This window comes from Osmia bicornis, chromosome 8 (genome assembly GCF_907164935.1).
Source record: "Osmia bicornis bicornis chromosome 8, iOsmBic2.1, whole genome shotgun sequence".
Classification (NCBI taxonomy): domain Eukaryota; kingdom Metazoa; phylum Arthropoda; class Insecta; order Hymenoptera; family Megachilidae; genus Osmia; species Osmia bicornis.
In genome coordinates this window covers 4547616-4564033 of record NC_060223.1, presented here as the reverse complement: position 1 = coordinate 4564033, position 16418 = coordinate 4547616, and the positions used below count along the sequence as shown (strand labels likewise).

At 32.3% G+C, this 16418-nt stretch overlaps 2 protein-coding genes across 5 annotated transcripts in view; both read left to right on the top strand.

Moving 5' to 3' along the window:
- LOC114877078 (octopamine receptor beta-2R-like) overlaps positions 1 to 5485 on the top strand; it is a 62418-nt gene extending 56933 nt beyond the window's left edge. Inside the window, exon 6 of the transcript XR_003789501.2 lies at positions 5033 to 5485. The gene's annotated coding sequence lies outside the window, so the exon portion shown is untranslated. The remainder of the gene's footprint in view (positions 1 to 5032) is intronic.
- Positions 5486 to 12609: 7124 nt separating this feature from the next.
- Positions 12610 to 16418, top strand: part of LOC114878170 (octopamine receptor beta-3R-like) — a 118805-nt gene continuing 114996 nt past the window's right edge. The window contains exons 1-3 of one of the 4 annotated variants that reach the window (XM_029191658.2): positions 12610 to 13146; positions 13464 to 13937; positions 14014 to 14075. The gene's annotated coding sequence lies outside the window, so the exon portion shown is untranslated. Of the gene's footprint in view, positions 13938 to 14013; positions 14076 to 16418 lie in introns of all 4 variants that reach the window. The other 3 variants (XM_029191657.2, XM_029191656.2, XM_029191660.2) reach the window with 3 other exon arrangements.

Here is a 16418-nt window from a genome sequence, read left to right as displayed (position 1 = left end):
ATCAAAAGTTAAGAGTTTGCAGAAATAATATTGACTTTAGAAAACGTACAAATATGAGTATATGTACACAGCTTCGAGTGAAGTATAATTACTCGAGAAACGTTCCTCGGTGAGAAATTTGTTAAGGTAATTTCTGTCTTGGTTAAAATTATGCCTTCTGTAATATTTCTTAAAACTTCTAACAATTTGTAACAACTGAGTTAGGAATAACCGACCCATTTGTTCTTGAATAATTAGACAATTTTGATATAAATCATTATAAGATATTATGTTGTATAATTTTTATTGAGACTTTTATTGAGACTTATAATCTAATTGGGTTTGGGTCACAGAGTTGGGTATTATTTTAAATAATCTTCAATAAATGAAAATATTTTCAAATCATAAAACAATTGTTTCTTTGATTGAAAATTTAAAATGCAAAATAAGAGTGGTTTTGAAATTCTTTTGCAAATAATGATTTGGTAAGACGAAGCATCTGCTGGTAAATTTGCAAAATTGAATTAAGCCTGTTAGTGCCTTGGAGTAATTAATAACAAGGGGTTAATATTTTTATTTTTATTTTACACTTAAAGATGTTTTTAATATTTTAAATTCTTAGGTTTGGTATTTCAATATTTTAGTGATTTGTTATAGTGGAAATAATGAAATTTTTAATTTAAAAACATTTCTATTTCAAATAAAATTTATTTTCCTGCTATTATCAAATGACTAATGAAATTTTTAATTATTCGAGATAAAATTTATTGCAATAAATAATTTATGTCTTATTCTTCAATATTTTCGATTTAGCCGAAATATTTGTCAGAAGATTATTTTAAATAATTCCCAACTCAGGTCTCAAATGACCCAGCTGCTTCGTTGAAAAATTAATAAATCAAAGAGAATGATCATTTCGACCCATCTTAATATATCACAGACATCAAAGTGAAATGAATTCTTCTCTCAGAAAGGTAATAGAATGGTCGAAAATCAAAGACGCCCGATTTTCCGCTAGAAATCACGCGATAGAAGCGATCAAGCGGATGGATAAGCGGGACAGGCCCCCAATAAGGATAATTGTCACGACTAATTAGTGTCATCAAGCTAACGTGGACAACGACGAGCCCAGGCGGTGACAAACTGTTAACGACGAAATTCAATGATCGAAGTAGCTAAAAACGTGTGCTTCAATTCACCGGGAATTCGATCTGTAAATTGCGTGAAGTAATGTCTTGATAGGACTAATTAACACGTTGATTGCTGCTGTAAAAATGAATGTTTAATAAGATATATTCGAACCTGTAATTAATTAACCTTTTGATTATTGTCACAGGATAGTGTATATTATGTTGCAGGTATCAATTAAAATTTGAAAATTAGTTAAATAAAATTCACAAATTAATTCTAGTAGTAATTTATCATTAATTAGAAAAAGGAATGTAAAGTTACAAGAGCGAAATTATTAAATTCCAAACTCAAGCTTTCCAAAATTCAAAATTTGTCCTTCTTTTTTAATTAATTATTTAATTATATAACACAGTAATCAACGTTTTAACGGAAGCATGAATTAATCTTGCTATCGACATTGTACTATACAATTTGGAGATTATTTTCTTTTTCAATTTAGTAATTAGGAGTGTAAATAGTGATGAAAGTTTCGGTCTAAGGAGTTGCAGAGGGAACGAGGTAATATAGAGACTGAATTTTCCTGAAATTTTTCAAACACGATGAGGAAAGAACAGAACAATTCAGTGCTATTGTAACGAAACAAATGAGGTTGAGATTTAGAAGAATGGGAGGTAAAGTTGTAAAGAAAACCATTGTTAAGAATTTACTTCTTTCCTGTACAAAATTTTATATTATTAAAGGAACCAGAGAAGAAATGTAAGAATAATTTGAAAAAAATTTCAATTGTCAGGTTGTTGCTATTGAAATAAAAAAATTTAATATTCTTCAATTAATTCAAAAATTTATTACTTTATTTTCAAGTTATTGATTAATCATTATTATATATTATTACTGATTGCAGTTGCTTATTCTAGTTGAGTATACAATGCACTCTGGAGGTTTATATATTCTGATTCAAAATTTGTTGAACTAACAACGTATTGTATGCTTATTAGCTGAATTCTCTCTAAATATTGCATTAAATTACCAGTGGCCATCATGTGTGCTGTATTTTAATTGAAATCCGCAAAGGAACAATACATCAATTTCACTCTGATCCATTGTCTGTTATAACTAGTAATCAGCCATTTTGTATTCGGAATATTAATCAAAGGTTTATGTAGTTATTTTGCGTAAACTTCAAGCTTCAAATTGACGTTGGATAGATTCTGTTCACGGATACTTTTATATTATGAAATTGCGTCAGAATATGTGTACCTCAAAATCAGTTTTTGTTTCCTATAATTAATAATCAACCATTTTGTGTTAAGAATATTATTGAAAACCGTATGTTATAATTTTCGTTACACTTTAATCTTTAATTTGATGCGTCGTAAGCGCTATTTTGCGATACTTTTCTGTCATGAATTCTTTAATGATTCGCAACAACCTAATAAATTATTTAGAAACATAGGTGAGAGTTTCGCTGCTTCGATTTCTTGTCACATCATTTCAATTCTTCATGGCACATTTTTATTTCCCTTTTGAGTGTTGAAGATTGATAATAAATTGACCCGTTTCCACTGTAATTTTTATCGACGATAAAATGAAACATTTTTCTCGTTCACGTTGAGTCCCTGTGATTCCGAACGACGAGCAAGCAATAATACGATAATGTGTGTGATAAGTAAAGTAAGCTGTCTTCGAATCATCGCCAGTTTATTGTTCGTTTATTTGTAATGTTAAGAACGTGTCGTGTCATCAGTCATTTTGCGAACGCGCTGATTTATCGTGGTAAAAACGAAAGCGTCGAGAGAGAAATATGGAAATTGTAAAGAAAGAAACGTTCACAGTTATTGATCCCTCTAATGATTGGCTCTTTCCTTGAAAAAGTAGAAAATATAATATAATGCGTTTCTTATAATAATAAATTATAATTTTTAAAAGGACAGTGTAAAATTTAGAAAATGAAAATAATATTAAGCACAGAATTAAATACAAACTGTGGCTTTCTCCATGGTCCGCGCGCTGTCTGGGGGAATCTCTCCATGGTCCGTCAGTCAATTTTCGAAATTTCCGCATGGTCTGTCTTCTGACGAACAAAAAACGCAACATGTTATACTTCTTACTTTTTTATAAAACGATCCAATCATTGTATAGGGATCAATAACTGTATACACAAACGTCTCGACAGCTGAACGTACTTTTTAGGGTAGGTATTTTAAATGTGTCGCAATAAATACATTATAGGAGATCGTGAACGTCGAGGGTTGTAATTGAAATAGAATGCTTGATGAAGGGAATCACACGTCGAGAAGAATGAAATTTTAAATGGAAATTAAATTTATACTCCTGATAATTATCGTTCGGTTAGAAAAAGATTATTCTTCTCAGTGTGTGATGTTAAAAATGTTGCGCATCGATTCGTGGAAACTGCAAGCACACAATTTACGAGTATGCTGAAATATTTGCAACATTAATCTGAACTTTGAAAACTTCAGCTGGATTGAAAAATATTCAGTGTTTTATGGTAACACATTGCAGCTATACCTTTTGCTTGAAATGGTACACACAGGAATTACTGAGAAGAAAGTTTCTGAATTTCGAAATAATGTATCAAAGTTGAAGTAAGTCGGTGACTTAAAGGTTTCAAAATATTAATATATTCTGAATTTTATACTTTGAAAAATAATAATAAAATCATATTCTTAAATTTTTAAATAAAAATGACAATATCAACATTCGCAATTCCTGTGTGTAGATGAAATCCATAATTAATTTAACAAATTATCACCTCCTACACTGAATTAAAAATAAAACTGATAATAACTGAACAGCAATAATAGTTATAGTAACGATCAATAATAACTTGCCATTGTGTATAGAAGAAATGCAATTTCTTATACACGAAATTAATTTTGATGCGGTTGAAACGCTGCATAAACAGAAAGTCTTTCATCTTTCTTTTCGACGTCCTCAAGTTTATCAGTTAAAGAGGTATACCGATTTCCATCGTCGAGGAGGTAGGAAAAGTTTCTTCAAATGAGATATTGCCAGCCACAAAAAAGAAACACATACACACACAGACAAAGAGCCAGGTCTTATTCCGGTACGCAAAAATACAATGGCTTTTTGTTCCCGTTAAATCCGACGCAGACGATTCGCTGTTTGAAATGGAGACGTTCTTGCGAAGAAATATTCTCGCTTGCGAACACTGGCAACCCCTATAGAATGAGAAAACATTCAGTAGCAGAAAAGTCGATGAAAAATACGCGTTTCCTTTGTGACGGATTATTTCAATGGGCTCGATTGTACTCTGTGTTCTTAATTGCTTATTTACCGTATATCAAACATCCATTGGGGAGAATGAAAAAATAAATTAGAAAATCGATGAAAATTGTATTAACCCTTGAATGACGATTGAGGGGTATAATCGATTAAAATTAGACAATGCTGAAAATTTTTAAATTAAACACTTTTATGTAGTGGAAAATTTATTTATTTGTAAAAGAAAATTAAATGTAAAGTTCATTGACGTAACTAGGTAGAGGCAGGGTGGACCTAGCCCCCTAAAAATATGAACTGACCCCCCTCAGTATTCTAAAATTTTAGAATTTTTTTAATTTCTAAAATAACAAAACTCCAATTCGAAAAGTTTTAAATTTTTAAGTTTCTAGATTTCTAAGTTACTAATTTTCTAAATTTCTAAATTTCTTGATTTTCTAATTTCTCAATTTCTCAATTTCTTAATTTCCTAATTACCTAATTTCTTAATTTTTTTAATTTCTCAATCCTAATTATGCTAATAATAAAACAAAAATTTGTTGCATATGATTATGCTGGCCTATACTGTTCTCTATTATTTGCATTCTAAAATCACGATACAATCACCCTCTATTCTACCAAAATGGTTCCAATTAAATACCGTATATCTGTGTTGCAGTTTCACGCCGAAAACCGATAAGATTCCCAGGAAAAGATGAGAAATGAGAAAATCTAGTTGTAATCGTACGTAATATACATACTATAGACAATCAAAAGCGTGTCGAAAGACGTGATGGCATAGCGAATAAAGTATCGCCTGCATCATCGTTCGATTTCGCGTGCTGCGTTTCTAATAACGATAATAAATAATGATTACCGTAATGATGATAATAAATAAATAAATAATAATCGTAATCGATCGAGATGAATATTATCGCAATAAACGAGGACTAAACGTGACGACGAGGGAGGCTAATGAATGTCTTGTAAATAGTAAGTGTATAAAATTGTCATTGTATAGCGATCACGATATTGTAGCTGGATATACGATTGTATTTTAAATGTCCACTATTTCGTTTTTGTTATGACTCATTTAACGAGGATCAGTCGAAATAAAGATTGTTTTTTTGAAGGATGTCCCTATGATTTTTATTCTCTTCCTTGGGACTGATCGACGAATCAGTGATTTCAATGAGTGGATGACAGAAAATCAAAAAGACGAACGAAGAGAGTACAAGTTGCAAAATGATTCTGATAAAATCCTAATGCAGAAGGAAATTTTGTATTATAAAGATAATATATTTTTAATTTTATTAATTTCCAAATTATTTACTATACTAATCGTAAGTTAACACTTGCAAGGTGTACAATAGGAAATTTTTGAAAATGAAACCGAGCATTTATAACAAGCATTCTCAGTGTATGTATATTAAATTCAAACAGGAAAGATTGTTAATGCTTCATCCTCCTTCATTGTAAGTTTCTGTTGGTATAGCTTTAGTTTATTCTAGAAATTCAAACCAGTATTACTGCTCTTACATTTCACCGAATGCACAACATAAGCTTCTTAGGATTACTCTCAAAATGTCTTCACAATATTGTCCTCTGCTTCGCGCATTGTTATGCGATCCTTGCACTCAATTCTCCTCGAAAATGTGGTCTCGGATGTCCGATTAATTAATGCTCTTAATTGGTTTCACGACCTCTTCCATTTATCCCGTTTGAATGCTTGATAACCATTTTGGGAAATGGATTTAACAAAGCGACCATTGGGGTAACTTGGACCTTTATTTGGGGTGGATCAAGTCTCGTAGAAATTTTGAAATTTTCCAATTTTGGAAATCAATAATTTTGAAATTTGTAGGATCTGGAATTTAGAAGATTTGAAATTTTGTAATTTTTGAACTCTGAAACTTTAATAATCTGGAACTGTAGAATTTTGAAATTTTTGGGATCTAACATTTTGGAACTTTGGAATTTAGAAGATTTGAAATTTTGTAATTTTGGAAGTCTGGAATTGTGGAATTTTGAAATTCATAGGATCTGGAATTTAGAAAATTTAAAATTGTAGAATTGTGAAATTTTTAGGATCTAGAATTTTAGAACTCTGGAATTTAGAAATTTTGGAATCTCAAAATTTTAAAATGGTGAAGGTCCACATTTTTGGGAAGGGGCAGTCCAAATTATTAGAGAAGCCAGATCCCCATTGGCCCCTATCCACTTGAAAATAACCCTCAATGAAAGTAACCCCCTCAATAAATCAGGAAACCACAATTTTCAATAAATAATAATCTTCTTCTATAAATAACTATTTTTCTTTAAATTTTATATCGTTAAATAATTAACACAAAAATTTAGATTTATTTTCACGATGAAAAAAGTTGAAATTAATTAAATTTTCTGAATGGACTTGATAAAATGAAAATAAGGATTAATGGAGTTTAATATGTTCCATTGGAAAGGTTAAAATTGATCTCAGTTAATATTCGACTAATAAGGCAATTTTTAATAAATGTTTGTTTTACTTTGTTTGACTTCTGTCAAGCTTAAAACACGTTCCTTACAAATACCTCTGTAAACATTCTTGAATAAATGTTCTTGACACCGATTCACCAGCGTTGTTCTACTTTTTTAAATTCATACAGCAAACAATACCATGCATGTGTTTAGTCACACTGAGAATGTAACACGAAAATGGTTCAAGCATTGAATTCAAACCGAAACAATAGAGTACACTGGATTACAGGCAAATTAAGAATTCTGTAGTAGCAATATATTCCAAATGAACCAAGAATCTTACGATTATTATGGTACGAATTACAATTTAAAGAAAATTATACACTAGAAAAAAATTAATAATAATAAAGGGTTTATTAACAAATAACAAAATTACCAAATTTTCATATCTCAATTTTCAACAGAAATAATTTATATATATTCAAATTACAGTTCTATTTTAAATTAAAATAAAATATTCTCTTTTCAATATAATTAATCACAGTTATCGTACCATTCAAATACCAGTACGTAATATTTTTAAAATAAATTAACCCGGAAAAAGGATATTTCGTTCTGTCCAAAATTTTATGAAAGAATTAAAGTACTTCATCTGAGTCCTCCTCGTCAAGTAACAATAAGTCCGGACTTTTGCAGCGATTACGATGGTCAGAAGTATTCTCCTTTTGTTACGAATATTCTACAAGCTGTCTTAATTACCTTTCCCTTACTCCCCCAGCCGCGACAAGCTAATTCGTCATACGAAACTTTTAATGAAATTCCTAAATACAGTCGGTGAAAGAGCGTTGGTCCTGGTACAGCCGTTGCGCATTGCAGCAACCCCACTACAAACACCCCTTCGAGCTGCATGTAGTTAATGCAGCAGCCGGCATGCAGTGCAGTTACAATTCTGTGAAACCAGCCTCTTTGATTGCAGCCTGCACAAGTCACATCTAATTCAGGATATTATTATTTTCTACTACCATACCACATTTCCTCTCCTTTCCATTTATTTTTTCCTATGAAACCTTATTCAATATTAAGTAATTTTACTTTTTTTTATTATTTATAAATATATAGCAGAGAAAAGTTTTGAGTGATTTAGGGTTGAAATTTATTTGAAATTCTTTTTATTTTCATTTTTGGAATACAGGAAAGTTGAGTGTTTAATAGCAATCTGCATGAATCATATCTAATTCACGATATTATTTTTCCTACCCTTTTCTTTTCTGAGTGAAAATTGTGCTTTATTTTCTTATATAAACTCTTATTTAATATTTTAAATTTCAATGTTAGATAATTTTATTTTGCTTTAGATAGCAGAGAAAAATTTTAGGTGATTTATTGAAATTCCTTTTATTTTAATTTTTGGAATACACGAAAGCTGAGTATTTAATAGCTGAGCACCTTCTAAAAATATAAATACTCCCCTTTTTGCACTCGAAGTCTAGCTTCTGAATCGATGAAAAATAGTTAAAGTTATTTGAAAGTTGAGAGTGGAAATCGATATTCAGCATCGAAAAGTTGGAATGCTCAAGTAAGAAGCTCATTTACGTCAGTGTAGACTCGATGGGGCTGAAATATGTGACCTTGACGACGTGGAGAGGGTTGATTCCTCGAGCTGATTAAGCGCATGCAAAACTACCCCTTCCATGATCACCTGATGCACATGGTATGATGCATTTCAAGCGTGCACACCGAAAGTTATAGAAAAATGTTCCAGCTGCGATGATCTTGCGTTTTATCGAGGCAATCCGATGTACTCAGGGGAATTTTGACTGAATTTCTCGAGAAAAGTTGAACGCGATTCCAGCCACGTCAGGTTTAATAAATTTCAAACCTTTTTCAAGGAAATTGAAAAAGTATCATTCGTTCCGTTTATGGCTCTTTTTTGGATGAAATAAATTGATGCTCTGATTGAAATAAGATACTGTAATTTTATCATAATTCATCCTTTGCACTCTATAAATGTGGAAATACATACAGGGAACATTTTTTCAGTAAAGAAAAGCTTCACGATTTATATTGACTGCTTCCTCAAAGTTGTTAAAAAATTTCATTAGACATTATAGGCATTGTTTGTATTTTTCACAAATCTTATTCATTATTTTTATAATATTTTGTTATTTTAAATAGGTAGGGGAAGATGAGGTAGGATGGATATCCTATGCAAAAATAAGTCTTAACTGTCTTATTCTTTATATAACAACAGTAGCAAAATTATAAACATAATTTTTAAAGGAATAGTGTAGAATTTAGAAAATAAAAATAATATGAAGTATAGAATTAAATTAGAATTGTAGCTCTCTCATATTGTATTTGATATTCAATTTTGCATTCTTATAAAGTGCAAAATTGATTTCCCATGCAGTACTCAGCTTTATTAAAATTAATAATTATTGTTTATTTCACGTTGTTACACTTCCCTGTTACTGAAAACAATGAATTGGGTTCATAATTATTTTTTCTATTAAGTTTAGAAAGTTTTGTGTCAACATATTCTAATAAACTGATGTTGACACTACATATATTATTACAGACATAACTTCAATGAAAATAATATTCTAGAGCAATTTTCTCCCAGGGTTGTCATCTTACCCACCTTTCCCTATGATGGAATAAAAAATTACAAGATACACCTGTAAAATTTTGATTTGGTTTTAACTTTCCATTGTGTTAGTTAATGTCTACTCTACCACCTATATTAATAAAAGAAGCAGAAAATAATATTCGTCATCTTACCCCATCTTCCCCCATCTTCTCCCATCTAATACGTGTTCCTAATTAGATAAATGAAGAAATTTTTAATAACATGGATGATGGTTCCATATGGAAATCTGTGTTTCACAAGGGTATTAAAAAATTCTAGAAGTGCAAAATAAAAAAAAATGAATTTCTTCGTCGTTCTATCATTTGCCCATAAAAAGCAGTTCGTAGACCAGGAATAGGAAAGTAGCTCGTGAAAAATTTCCCATTTCCAGCACTGTTTCCCTTCGACGCGTATAACCGCAGGTACCGAAGAAGAATCGAGTTTCGCCTCGAAGAAATACCGAATAGATGCTGGGTATCCTTACGGAACGAGGTCGGCTATAAAGAAAAACGAAAGAAGCGTGTAACGACGACAGAAATTTACGACGATACGGGATCATCGAACGTATCCGAAGTCGGTGGCCGATTTTCGAACGGCATCTTTTCTTCTCCCCGGCTTCGAGGCTCTCGTTAAAAGCAAAGGGAAGAAGCGAGAAATTGCACCGAATGCATCCGTTACGATCCACGAGCTTTATCATCCCTCTTCTCTCCTTCAGGCTATCGGATCCTCAATCTTCCACCCGTTATATCGCTTTTCTTCTGTTTCTTCTTTCCCATCCGTACGATTCATCGCTTTCAGGTAACGGTTTAGTTCCATTATTTCGGCCGTCTTTCATTTTTCTCTCGATCCATGTTGCGTCGCATTTACGTTTTTCATCTGCTGCTATTCCCCGATTCTTCTTTTTACGATTGCGGATGCGGTTTTCACGGAAATTGATGCAACGCAACGCTTCGATTCCTTTTCTTTCTTAAAGGAAGATTGATAGTTGGTAGAATCTTTAGAGATGTACACATTATTTATTCATTTTTCTGCGGATAAATTATCATTTCAATATACTACTTTCAAATTGAACCAAAAGATGGTCAGTCCATCTTATGATAATAGATACACAGTGAGTGTAAAAAGTGTTTAGACACCGTTTAAAACAGAATACCTCATTCAAAATTGGACCAAATGGCTTGAGGTTTTTTGAGAAGTTATACAAATTAATTTATTAAGATATGTGCTTTTGTCGTTTTAAAAAATTACAATTTGTTGAAATTGTGAAAGAAAATAGTAAAGGGTAATTTTCTATCCTTTTTATGTGAGCTTATAATGAAAATTTAAAATATTTCTTTTGTAGATTCATCTAAGAAATCACTTTTCACGAATTCAACAAATTGTAATTTTTTAAAACGACAAAAGCCCATATCTTACAATTAGTAAATTAATTGGTATATCTTCTCCAAAAACTTCAAGTCATTTGGTCCAATTTTAACACTCACTGTATAAGACAAGAAAGAATTCAATCTAATGTTTATAAAATTAAAAGAATATCCCCATCAATTTCAGAAGTATTTTAGAATGTTTAGTTCAACATTTGACCATATTTTAGAATTAATGCGTCCAAAAATTATAGGCAATTTTCTCAAAAATGCTTAGTTATTGTCATAAGGTAAATTTAACCCTTTCGCTTCTGATTGCGTCAGTCAGAGCTAACTATTCATTGCTTGAATTTAAAAAAAATTCAATGATTGAGCAAATTAAAATTAGAATTCAACTCAAAACTTAACTACAGCAAGGGGTTAACGTTTAATCTATCGTTTTCTAATTTCGGCAACATTCAAACCCTTGGCTGGAGCCGTTTCTAAGAACCGAAAAGATACGGTTTGGGTTCGAATTTTTTTAGTAATTATCAAATTTTTCCTGTATTCAAAATAAAATCAGAATAGTGACGGACGTTTTTCATATTTTCATTAAAGCTTGTAATGAAAATTTAAAATATAACCAGACTTGATGTCTCGAAACCCATTCCATCCTTCATAAAGGACGGACAGGCAGGTAATTGCGTACTCTGGCCCGACGACGTGTGCCGTGAACCGTCAAATAAGAATCTCTAGCCTCGTTCCTTTTCCATTCAGCCCGGCTGGAAATGGAATACACTTCATTAGAATTCTCGAGCGGCGTTCCTGATATCTTTCAACCGAGTAAATAGTTGCAGAATACGGCTAGCACCCTTTCCTTTTTTCCACGCTCGTTCGTCTTTCCGTTCGGCGGACATCCGCGTCGAATGCAGCCGGCGAAAGGTAAATCGAGTTTGTTTATGCAGCTGCAAAGCTCGCCTCGTAATCGAATTCTCGTAGGCCACCCCTTATTTGCTACGCAAACGCCCACGATCGAGCGAAGAAATCCGATTTTTTTCATCGATCACGCGTGAATATGTAATCAACAATGAATCAGGATACCCGATTGTGTTTCATTAACTGAAGGGATGAAAATTATGCCACCAAACCCGATGGAACTGATTGACTATTGTTCTTTGTTCAAGGTGTAATATGGTTCCCTTGAAAAAAGATTCGTTTTATGGAATTGATAAAGTCGGTGTTATATTGTAATGGTGCATTTATAATACCATCTAAAGAGTTAAATTTCATTTTTTGATATGGTACCACTATAATGGTACCAAACTATATTTGATGACATTAGAATTTCTGTAGGGATCCACATCATTAAAATTAACACATTGACTGCCATGCTAGAAAAGGCCACGTGTAATCAGAAATACTAAACTTGTAATTATTAAAGATATAATTAATTAATTTTTAAATGTAAGCTTTTAATTTGGTACCTTACATTATTAGTATAATACTGAAACTAATTAAAGTTCTTCTTTCTTCTCTTATTAATTATTCAATTGTAGGAAATCTACGGTGATTACCATGATCAATATGTTAATTACTTAAGGATTATTAAAAGCAGTATAATTAATATTTGCAAAAGAAGTTTGCTTTCAGTTTACGACTGAGGTTGGTCAAGGATTACATCCAGTTGCATAAAATAATCATTTTCCCAGTAATTTGAAAATAAATAGTAGTCATTTGTTATATTATTAATGGTATGTAAACGGTAATTACAATTTAATTGCAAAATCAAATTGCCCATAAAAAGTAGTCCACCCCCCTGTGGCTGGGGGGTTTAGAATACAGCCACGGTATCCCCTGCCTGTCGTAAGAGGCGACTAAAAGGGGGACGTAATGGAGCGAGCAAGGCAGTATTGTAACGTCAATGCTAAGAAACAGAAGCAAAAGTATGAAGTAATGTAAAATGTAAAAGAGATGAGATTTGAAAAATGGCGCGTATGCGTGAACGCATCCCATTATTACAATAAAGGGAAACATAAAATGAAAATGAAAGTAGTCCAAATTCGATCACGGCGTTATCTATACAAAAGTGCTGGAAACTACTCAATAACTTACCGACCGATTTTCCGAAACAAGGTAAACCGCTGGTGCCATCTATAAAAAAACAACGCAAACTAAGCATACGTACTTATCGAGATATCGTTGATCAATTCTGAGGCAATCGGTAAAACTCTATCGACATTAATCACTTATCCTCCGATAAGTCTTATTCACATCAAGGATGCAGAAATTTAAGGGATGCGAAGGTATAAGGATTATAGGGATATAAGAGATGCAGGATGTAAGGGATACGGAGTTATAAAAGAGGTAATGATGTAGGGGTAGTCCTCCGCGAGGCTCATGAAAAGTGCAAATTAAAATTTCACAGGTGTACTTGTAATTTTTTATTCCATCATAGGGGAAGGTGGGGCAAGATGGAAACACTGGGATAAAATTGCTCTAGAATACTATATTCATTGAAGTTGTGTCTATAAAAATATATGCAGTGTCAATATTAGTTTATTAAAATGATTTATTTACCAAGGGGCATGAAGTAAATACAAGTTTGTCTTACAGTTATTGTACTAGTTTTAATTAATTTATAAAAAATAGAGTCAGATGGAGACAAAATTGCGTCTTTTCAGTAGTTTGTGCGAGGTGCGGTGAAAGATGGGCTGGTAAAACAGACACGATTGTCATACCGACTGTGTTCTAACTGTCTCTGGGGTGTCTGATACCCCAAAATCATGTCACAGCAAAGCATGTCCAGTCTCCAATCACGCTTGCGTTTGTGACGTCACGTCCACCGAACTGCTCACTTTTTCCCGCGTGAATTGGATAGTGAACACGTTTTGCGCGCAGTTTCGTACAATTTTCAGTAAAGTGTATCGTGTTTGACAAGTTAACAATCTGCAATATTATAAAATCCGCTATAAATACCGTGTGTAACTTTGGTGAAATAATTATTCGTACAAAACCTGTTTCCATATGCCACGAAATATTTTCACGACTACGGTCGCACGAAGCTCCGACGCTGATTGTCATAAACACACGTGTTGTTGACATCGACTCAGGCAGGGGATCGAAGCGAAACGAAAACAGGATTAGGAATATTTCAGGTCAGAGAATTATACCGAGCCAGTCGTGTCTTAACTGCGCGAAGGATAACATACTGATTTTAGTATCATTTTGCAGATAAGTGGGAAACAACGCAGAAGAGTTATCTGTACAATCTGTGCGGCGCAACAGGGCAGGAGGTATTTATATTTCTATATTTAACTTTTCGTTTTTAAAAAAATTGATATTTGGTTAAGAGAACCGAGGTAAACATTATTGGTCCGAAATTATATCATTTATAATTGATTAATGGTTTACTGTATATTATTAGTTTATCAAACTTACATGGCACTTGTAGATGGCGCTGCAATCATGATTTTTATTCTTGAGAATCTACTAAATTAATTTTATAGAATTTGAACACTCTGCCACACTCTTAGATATACAATTTTTAGACCTTGACCAACATCTTTACCATATACATTATAAATTCTAACTAAAGTTTGAATCTACAAACTTTAGTTACTTTCATAATATCTTAGAAGTTTAAATTCAAGTTACATCATATACATGCATATGTAAAGCACTTTGTATGTAGATTTTCAAGCTTCTAAAACATCATGAAAGTTCATATAAACTTAAACACAGCAAATTTTTTGAACTTATTGTTTTTGTAAGAAAACTTCAATAACTTATCATTATGCTAATTATATATTTGTTAGACTGCTATGTAGGTTGATACATGACAGGTGGTTGACTTTTAAATTAAAATTTATAATTCTTTCTAAAATAATAGCATTTCAAAATTTCAGAATGTTTTAAATTCTAAAATTGCAGAACTCCAATCCAAAAATTTCTAAATGTTCTAAATCCTATATTGCAGAACTCCAATTCAAAAATTTTTCAATTTCATAGAATGGTTCTGAGGTTTGAGAAATAGAGTTGAAGTGATGATTTTATTATGGATGTGATCATTAATTATCATTGCTCCATTTAATCTTTATAAATTTTCCCATTCTATTCAAAATCATTCTTTTTTTTTTTAAATTAAACCTTGTTAACTCCACCACAATATATATTATATATATCAAAGCTTCAAAACATTATTAATATTTTTCTATTGAACTTAGCAAATTTGTATAATTATTGAAACCTTACTTGGAATGCTCTGATAAATCGTGTCTTAAGATATAGCCATTTTACTTGGGAGTGAATTCACTTCAAAATCCAGATAGTTTTGTTCAACCTATTTCTCCTGGCGAATGGAAGGTATTCAGGTTTTGAATAACTTGTACTTCAGCTATTGATCATTACAAGTTCAGCCGTTCGTTTCACGGTATCAAGTGGCAAGCTAGAGGTCGTCCCTTTTGTTCAACGCTTCGGGATTCGAACTTCAGAATCCGAATAAAGGAGCGCTGTCTCATGAATAAATCTTCAAGAAGCCACGATTTCATCGGCACGTATTTTACAAGGTGTACACCTTTTGCACATAAAATTATGCGAAAGTTTAACACGTTTGTTCAAGCAATCACATTTGTGAAATCAAAATTTCTTTTTGAATTTAAATAAGCTGATGAAGCATTCAATAGAGGAGATTTTTTTGAATGAATGCAATTTGTTCGATTGGTGGTAGGTCGTTTTTCGATTCTAGTTGGCAAGGTCAACCCGTATGTGGGGGTGGTTTGCCGCGGAGGGTGCATCGATTATGCACTCGTGACCCTCATTCTGTTCAAAGCACTGCTGACTTTGCCAATGACGAGGCTAATCGGAGGGAAGGTCCATTGCCAGCGGTCCACCCTCTTTTCTCACTGAAACTGCATCGAACTTACCCCATATTCCAGGGGTTGCGGTCGGTCAACGGAGCTACAACCATTTCCGGTTTATCGACGAGTCCTTGGAACGAGTATCAAGGACTCGATGTAGGTAGAATATCGAAAGGTTTATATTATATGAATCCTTGAATGATCATCGAGGGGTGGATAATGGTATATTCATTAAAATTAGGGAAAGTTGTAAATATCCAGAAGAAAGATTTTTGTTTAGGGGAAATATAATATTTGAGGAAATTATTTGTTAAATTAAATTAAATGGATTTAATGGAATATCCATTGGGTAGAATGAAAAAATAAATTAGAAATTCTAAGAAAATTATATTTACCCTTGAATGACGACTGAGGTGTGTATAATGATACATTGATTAAAATTAGGCAATGTTGCTAATCAAAAATTAAAACTTTTATGTAGGGAAAAATTTATTTATTTGTAAAAGAATGTCCGTTGAGATAACTAGGTAGGGTTCAGGGTGGGCTTGGTTCCCCCCAAAAATGTGAATTGACTCCTCCCAGTATTCTAAAATTTTAGCATTTAAAAATTGCAGAATTTTTTTAAATTCTAAAATTACAAAACTTCAATTTCTAAATTTCTAAATTTCTAAGAAAGGTTCTGAGATTTGAGAAATAGAGTTGAAGTGCTGATTTTATTATCGATTAATTATCGCTTCAGTTAATTAGATTAACAATTTTACCCATTCTCTACAAAATCAT